Here is a 9,500-nt window from a genome sequence, read left to right on the forward strand (position 1 = left end):
AAATGATTAAACTCGATTAATCGCATCCAACATTTTTAATGTAGCCTATTTATTTTAGTGCTGTCAAAATTAGCTCGTTACCGCAGGCGATTTTTTTTTTTTTTTTTTCAGTTTAACGCGTTAAAATTTTTTAACGCAATTAACGCAGGGGCGGGGCTAGGGTTCGCCACCACTCACAACTGCTTTTTCTGCCACTTTTTCTCTTGACAAGAAGTGCATTTATTCATTCGTTACGAACACATCAAACGGGAACGGTACTGTGCACACAGCGCTTGCTCAGTTGCACGCACAAAGGCGCCGACGCGCGCTGTAGCCTGTATCATTTCATATCGAAATAATCTATGTGCATGCAATGTCGTAGTCAGTGAAGTCATGAAGTTACCAAAAAGGCGATTAAAGCTGCCTTAAAACTGTGCATGCGTGTAATATATTTTATATGATTCACATTTAAGAACATGTCTCTGAAATGGTTTTCAAAACTGTTCTGGAGCAGCCCAGCACTGTCTCCCTCATCTAAAACACCCGATTCAACTCGTCAGTTCATTAGTTGAGACTTTATGACCTGAAGTGAGTCAAAAAAGGTGAAGAGAGTTCAGAGAAAATATAATGTGTGTCAGATAAGCCTCACATTCAGCAGCGGCAGCTCTTCAAGAAATAACAACCAAAAACAACCCAATAACCAGCTTCTGTGATGTCTGTTCATCAAAGAAAAGAAAAAGAGGAAATAAATAACTTTTATAGCTTTAAGGATTCATCAATATTTAATTTAGAATTTATTGTTTGATCATTTAAATTTCTGTATATTTCTGCTGAAGGGCACAGATAAATGTGACCTTTATTATAATGGGTTTATGTGAAGATTGTTTTAAGTTTACTTAAATTTAAAGAAGTTATTTATAGTTTTTAAAGTCTAATAAATGTTCAAATTGATAGCTCTCAGTTATACTGTAATGTTGAATGGCTAGTCAATGGTTAAATATTAGGGGGGGAAACAATTTTATAGAGACATCAGTAGTACTGGTATCAGTGATACTGGCCTTCCGTCATAAAAAAAAAAGATGCCATTAAACAAATATTAAAAATATACTGTCTTTACGTTGTTTGTACATTAATTTGAAGATTGAATGTGAAATTATTGCAATATAAAAGTATATTTAAAAAACTTTAATGTCAGGTGGGATTAATCGTGATTAATTTCAGAAAAAAATGTGTGATTAGTTAATTTTTTTTTAAACGATTGACAGCACTAATGAATTTATTTATTAGTGCATGTAAGTGATTAACAGTGTGCAGATCTTTTTTCTATTATTTGATGATACCCATGATCTTGCACCAGGCCAAGACATTTTTGGATGTGCATACTTTGACCCTTCGTGCACGTAAGTGTCCAAAATTAAAATGGTAATACTCCAGTACTTTATGTTCTTGGCCAACATGTTTTCTAAACCCTTCAAAGTAACTAACACAAAAACGTAGTTATGTAACTAGAACAAAAAGCAGAAAACAAAAGCGTTTCAGCTGCTGCAGTGTGTCCTCCACCCACACAGACAAACACACTCGTATCATCATGAACACACACACCTCACCTGTTTGACTGTTGACCTGATGGTTTTACTGCACAAACCATGATCACAATCACATTTCTCATAATTCCTGTCACTAAAAAAGGGTGATCATTAATCATTTATGTTTAATCATTAGTGCAGGATATGCCTTGAATGTGTGTCACAGAGACCAAAGGGTCAAGGTTTGTTTGGTTTTCATGACCCAGTTTTATCTGTTGACATTTAGAAGCATCTATGTATTTTGAAGAAACAATATTTTATTTATATCCCAATAATATCATATATATTTTTATTTTCACTTATATTACAAAACTAAAATATAATATAGTGAAAAATAAAAATAATGTATATATTAATACATTTCCATATGGTAAAGTAGTAATTATATTTTTCAATATTCTCAATATATGCATGGATATTGTGTCCCATGTACATCTAAACATTATGAAGTGTATTACTGAATTTAAAATTAACTTACATATCATATAAGTAGATATATTGTCACATTTTTCAGTATTGTTTAATATATTGTAATATAAACACAATATATAATTCAGTATATATATTCAATATATATATTAAATAATATATTGATCGTTAATATATAAGATATTTTCTTTGTCCGGTACTTTTTGCACAGAGCATGAAACATAAATATTTTTCTCTGATATCAAACTTTTGCATGTTATTTGGTCTTGTAACAGGGAAAAGCATGAATGTTGCAGATGGATTTATGTAATATTAATTATAGCTTTAGTAAGGTTAAAAAGAAAAAATGAAAGAAACTGGTTAAGCTGGTTAAACTGATCCTGTTCTAGATTTGTCATATTAAAAACAGACATTTCACTGTCAGTTATCAAACACAATACACATCAAAATAATCTGCCTCTGCCTGGAAACTGGGCTATAAATACTGATAACAGTTTCTTCCATTTTGCAAGTATTGGTACATTCATAAAAAGAGAATATAAAAAAGAAAGACGGCAATGAGGCTGAGAGAATGAGATTGAGAGAGAGGAGGTTAATATGAGAGAGGAAAGAGCTTTATGTGTTTGGATGTAATTCAAAACAAAAACATATCTCTTCCTGCTCGAGTTCCTTCCTGAAGCCAAAAACACTCCCCACCTTCTGTTTTTCACCTTCATGTGTCCCTGCTGACCCATAATCCTCTGCGATGTGTTGCCTTGTACACCACTCTGACATTTATGCCTATGGATATATTTATTTAGAAGTTAGTTTTTGAGTGCAGGGTCATTAGAGCAAGGTAAACAAGTGTTTATTTAACAATTAAAATATTAATTTAGTTTTTATTTAGTTAAAAACTTGTCATTTAAAGTTGTAGCAAAAATACTTTCTTACTGTAAAATTGAATATCTAATTCAGCCTCTGATTTGCTGTTCTTTCATATTTGGTATATTTCTTGTATAATATAATATAATATAATATAATATAATATAATATAATATAATATAATATAATATAATATAATATAATATAATATAATATAATATAATATAATATAATATAATATAATATAATATAATATAAAAATGTAGGTATTTTTCTATTTTATTTATGTTTGCAATCTAGTATAATGTTCAGTATTTACATGTGAATGAAAGCACATGTTTAAATTTATTGTTTATTACAGAAAAAAATAAAAGGTATTAATTTACATTTAAATATTTTTTTCCCCCAATTTTTCACATAATTTCTGTTAAATTGTTTAATGCTTTTGTGAAAATTTTTTTTACAAATGTTTTTATTGTTAACTTATTTTAAAACATTATCTAAAATGTTTTGAAAAATATAATTGTTAATAATTTCAATATTTTTAACTTAGAAAATTCCATTTATATGAAACTGTGTCACTGTTTCAACTGTTATGGGTTTCCTCTTTCATGTCAATCTTTAATTGCATAATGTAAATGTAAAGCATGTTCGGTGTGCACTTGAAAGTTACATTAAATATACCTCAGCTAATGAATAAAACCCTTGCTGTTATTCCCATTAAGCACTTTTATGGTTAGCTCAGTTTATTTACTGTAGTAAGTCAATATGCATCAAATGTGATCAGTTCAGTCAGATTGCACAACACAGAGTTTTCAGTAATGCAGTGAGTGATTGTCTGTGGTTATATATGCATGCTGTCTCTTAAGGGAGCAGAGATCAGCTTTTCAATAGTCTAACTGGCTCTGTGCCTACGTGAGTCTGTGTTCACTGTAGAAATATCACTCCAGCTGTTGTTTTTGTTTTCATTTTCCTATTTGTATCCTGAATTTAGGTCAGATGGCCCATGTGAGGCAGGGGAAGCGTGGATGCCGGACGGAGAGCTTAATGACTTGTGTTTATCTGTGCCTTTATAACTTGACACTCTGTTGTACAAGTCTGACTAACATCGTAGTATTACAGATTTAAGCGGCACACGCAGACTGACCCGTAAACGGCAGCGTTCTGTGAATGAGGAAACATACACGGTACACACGTTACACAGAACAACAGCTGGTAAAGGAACATTCCTGTCATCATGACTTTCTGAAATATCAACAGGTGCTACACAGCACAGGACGAGTGCTTCAGCAGGACAGAGACAGACAGACAGCATTCCTGCTTAATGAAAAGAAAGAAAAAGAAAAATACAACTTCAGTTTTAAAATATTTGCAACACTATAGCACAAAACTTATTTAAATTACATTTGTAATAAAATAATGATAAAATATATAACTATATTATATAATTATATATTATATGTAAAATATAAAAAAATTTAACCAAAACTACAATATAATTATTATCTTTATACGAATATATATTTATTTATACCTTTATTTATATAGTGCTTCATACAATACTGATTGTGTCAAAGCAGCTTTACATTGGTCATTATTTTTATTTTTCTCTGCTTTTTTCAAATGGCTATATTTTAATTATTTTAATAATTTGTTACTCATTGTCATGGAACACAAGATGTTATAGGCCGTAAAATATATAATATTTTCTGTAAAAAAAGTGTAAAAAATCATGATTTCTTGTTGTCCAAATTAGTCAGTGTATTTTTTCCACCATGTATCATTGTGTAATCAATTTATTTTATTTTACTCTTCTTTTGGTAATATTTTATTTATATAAATAAATAGTAATTTTCCTAACTCTACCATATTAAAATGTTTAAAAGTAACGTTTTTCACATAAAAATGTGTCAATAAATAAATCTACTTTGCTTTTAAATTGGAGGAATTGTTTCCCACAACTAAGATACAGGAAATGATGTCACTTCCCCCTCACTGATATGATCTCAAGAACTGAAAAGTATGTGTGCTCTCTCTGAGAAAATATTTTAATTTAAAAAGTCCTTACGACTCAACACGTTTTTTATTTAATTGTACTTTTATTTAAAAATGTTAAAAGTTATGTTTTTTTAAAACCATGTTTTGGACTTTTTGATCATTTAACAGGCATTTGGCCCTGATATTGTTTGCTTTTTTCAAATAAAAAAAAATCAAAAATACACCCTGCAAAGATGTAGCCTATAGCATCTTTAAAGTGGACTGATATAGCTCAAGAAATAGGAGTCATGAACTGTGTGGTTTTGAACTCATTTCTGTGTTTATAGACTTCGCAGGAAGACAGTAAACGACATTTTACAATATCATTGTTTGTTTACACGTGAGCACAGTTCACAGCTTTATAGCTTCCTTATTTTATGCCATGTAAACAGCAATGACACTCAAGCAGGTTTCCTGTGAAAAGCGTCATGGGATTGTTTGGTGTTTTGACCGGAAAGCGTTCGGTGCACACACCTTCCTGTAACGGTCACTTTCAAGGGCCCTTCAGAGTGATATGCAGCATGCCGTCCTATTCAGACCGGCTGTTAGAAAGATGCTCCCACTTAAAAAGCCCTGAAAAGACTCCAAAAGCCGTCTGGATCACAGCTTTTGTATACACAAGCATTTGTGTGAGCGTGGCGTTAAATGTTTTTATTTAACACTGACTGGCTACCAGGCCCTTCAGCAGAATGTAGGTCAACTCCTCCCACTGCTCGGCGAACACAGAACCTCAAGTGAACTCACTTGTCATGGCAACGAGAGGGCAGCCAGTCACAGCGCAGCTCGAAAGAAAGGGGCGGGGCCAAACCAGCAGCAGATTCGCTCTGCGTCCCGTCGTCTTTCTCTGTCGTTCCTCCCAGCTCCGCTTGTTTCCAGTGAACTGGAATCTTTTTCTGAGAATCCTAGAGTGCGTCGACGCAAGCCAAGGTGGAGCACGTGTCTCGCTTTTCTGTGAAACACAACTAATGTTTGGCGCAGCCGGAGCACTTGTTATCTTGTCATCTGGGTTGCTCGGCACAGTGTTGACACTGCGATAATTGCTTCTCGTATGGCAATGTTTATTTCAAGCCAAAATATGTTGACGCTGTGAACAGTGCAGCTTGAATCAATTTTTTTTTGTCACACTGAAAATGTGATTAAATCTTCAAAGGCTAAAATGTATTACACAATGTACTTCAAGATGCAAGAAAATACATCTTATAAAACATTTTGGATTCATCAGGCAAAGGGACTTGGGTACATTTGCATTTATTTGAATGAATGCTGATGAAAGTAGATTGTCCCTTTTTAAACAAATAAATAAACAAATAAACACGCATATTGGAGGCCAAAAGTTGGAATACATTTTTGTTTGTTTTTAAATTAAGTCTCTTTTGCATTTATGTAATCAAAAATACAGTATGTGTAACTGTTTTCTATTGTAATGTATTTTGTATTGTAGTGTAATCATTACTCCAGTCTTCAGTGTCACATGATTCTTCAGAAATCATTGTGATATGCTGATTTGCTACTCTATTATTGGTGCGCAATTGTTAATAATGGTTATTATTCATCGTAATGTTGAACACTTTTTTTTTTTTTTCTGATGAACAGAAAGTTCACTGAACTACATTTATTTGAAATATACATTATAAAATGTATTTACTGGTATCTTTGATCAATTAAATGCATCCTTGTTGGATAAAAATATTTGTTATATATATATATATATATATATATATATATATATCTTTTAAAATTCATACTTAGCCCAAACTTTTAAATGTTAGTATATTAACATTCCATAAAACTATTAAGAAGAAAAAACTGTTTTCAACATTGATCACAATAATGGTTCTTGAGCGTCAAATCATCATATTAGAATGATTTCTGAAGGGTCATGCGACACTGAAGACTGGAGTAATGATGCTGAAAATTCAGCTTTGGACACAGGAATAAATTTTATATATATATATATATATATATGTGTGTGTGTGTGTGTGTGTGTGACCCTGGAGCACAAAACCAGTCTTAAGTCGCTGGGGTATATTTGTAGCAATAGCCAAAAATACATTGTATGGGTCAAAATTATAGATTTTTCTTTTATGCCAAAAATCATTATTAGGACATTAAGTAAAGATCATGTTCCATGAAGATATTTTGTAAATGTCCTTCTGTAAATATATCAAAACTTAAATTTTGATTAGTAATATGCATTGCTAAGAACTTCATTTGGACAACTTTAAAGGCGATTTTCTCAACATTTTTATTTTTTTGCACCCTCAGATTCCAGATTTTCAAATAGTTGTATCTCGGCCAAATATTGTCCTAACAAACCATACATCAATGGAAAGCTTATTTATACAGCTTTCAGATGATGTATAAATCTCAATTTCGAAAAAATCGACCATTATGACTGGTTTTGTGGTCCAGGGTCACTCACATACATACATATATATACAGTATAAATAGAAAACGTTTATTTTAAATTGTAATAATATTTCTCAATATTACTGTTTTTACTGTATTTTTATTAAATAACTGCATACTTGGTGAGGGGAAGAGACTTCTTTTAATATTTAAAAATGTTTAAAATTGCAAAAATCTTTTAAAATATAAACTTTTTAATTATTATAAACTTTTATATAGCACTAACAGTGTGGGATGAGTCACACTGAAGTTTAGGTAATAATTTGAATAGCAAAACTAATGTTCTTCCATTAAAGAAAAAAATAATTGCTGTGTTTCTTGAAAGAGTGAAAGACAGAAAGAAATGCATGACACAGAAGGAGAGATGGGTGGACGTTTTCCGGTGTTTTGGGTGGAATGTGAAAGCTGGCGTTTTAGGAGAGGCCCAGCTGGTCATGTCTGACAGTCCTCGTTTTGTGAGTCACGTGTCTTCATCGCACATGCCCCTCTCTTCTGAACTGTATCGGGATATTTTAAACATGCAGGAAGCATTAGTGTGTGTTGAAACAATTTAGACCACAAAAAAACACATATGGGCCGTACTGAAATGAAACACTGAAAGGTATGTACAGGAAAACCGCAATATTTTTTTTTCTCTAGCTGAAGTTAATCTGGGTTTTATTATTCTTTTTAAAGATGTATTGCACATACATATTGGTCAGGCTTGACGACCCTTGCAGGAAAACCTACTGGCAAACGCAGAGAGTAATTCGGCCAAAAGCAGACCTCTGGGTGGTTTGAGGATTCTGAGCTATGCTTATGTTCACCGCAGGCTTGGCGACAGAGCATCTCTCTCATGCTCTCTAAAGGTCTCTTTCATCACTGCCTGCATTTTGCAGATTTTTCCGAGTCCAACTCCTATCCTGAAGAGATTTGAGAAAGAAGAGGGCAATGGAGCGGGAGAAAGGCTGAGTGGAACCTGACAGCTCAGTGTTCTTGCAACATTTTCAGTCCGGCTTGTGCAACTCTTGTTGAAAAACTCTCCCTCGTGCTAAAGTACAGCTTTTGACTAATGTGCTGACATTATGACTTAGCAGGTGTTGCAGGGTGATGAAGAACCTGGTGTTCAACATGGAGAACAGGTAACAGACACTAACAGAAGTGGCCAGATAAAAGCTTAAAAGGACAAAAAAACAAAAACAAACAAAAAAAACACTCAAAAGACTAAGGAGCACCTGGTTCTTAGTCTTTTGAGGTTTTTTTTTTTTTTTTGTCTTTTTTTGTCCTTTTGATTGACTCAGCTGTCACTCAAACACTGTGCTAAAACATGGCCAGTTACATGCAGCTTTAAAAGAGAATAACATTTTGATTGAAACATTTGGGGAAGTACATGCATATACACAACCGTTCAAAAGTTTGGGGTCAGGAAGTTTTTTGTTTTTAAAGAAATTATTACTTTTATTCAGCAAGGATGCATGAAATTGATCAAAAGTGACAGTAAGCATTTATACAAAAAAATTATATTTCAAAGAAATGCTGTTCTTTTCTATTCATTAAAGGATCCTGGGGGTATCATGGTTTACACAAAAAATGTTAAAAACAGTTTTTAACATAATAATAATAATAATAGCTGAAAATAAAAAAGTTTTGATTTCATGTTGAGCATGAAATAATAATATTATAATGATTTCTGAAGGATCATGTGACACTGAAGACTGGAGTAATGATGCTGAAAATTCAGCTTTTCATCACAAGAATAAATTACATTTTAATATATATTGCCATAGAAAACAGGTATTTAAAATTGTAATAATATTTCACAATATTCCTCTTTTTTTTTTTTTTTTGGACAATATTACTGTCTTTAATGTATTATTGATTAAATAAATGCAGCCTTGGTGAGATTTCTTTCAAGCACATTAAAAAAACCTTACCAACCCCAAACATTTGAACAGTAATGTATATTAGCATTAAATCGTATGCAACATTCTTTAATGTTTTTAAAGGAACTTTTTTTTCTTCTATTCATTGTTTAAATTCCTGTTATATTTAAACATTAAAAAATGAACAGAACAGCTGTTTACAGTAGTGATCATATATGTCATATTCTCTCCTGGCATGTATTAATTCTACAGCTGTCACTGAGGGTTAACGTTAACGTTAAGGCCCGCAGGATATCATTTCATAAGGGTCAAAGGTCAATCACTGCAGAACGCTAGC

The sequence above is a fragment of the Onychostoma macrolepis genome, chromosome 03 (genome assembly GCF_012432095.1).
Source record: "Onychostoma macrolepis isolate SWU-2019 chromosome 03, ASM1243209v1, whole genome shotgun sequence".
NCBI lineage: Eukaryota > Metazoa > Chordata > Actinopteri > Cypriniformes > Cyprinidae > Onychostoma > Onychostoma macrolepis.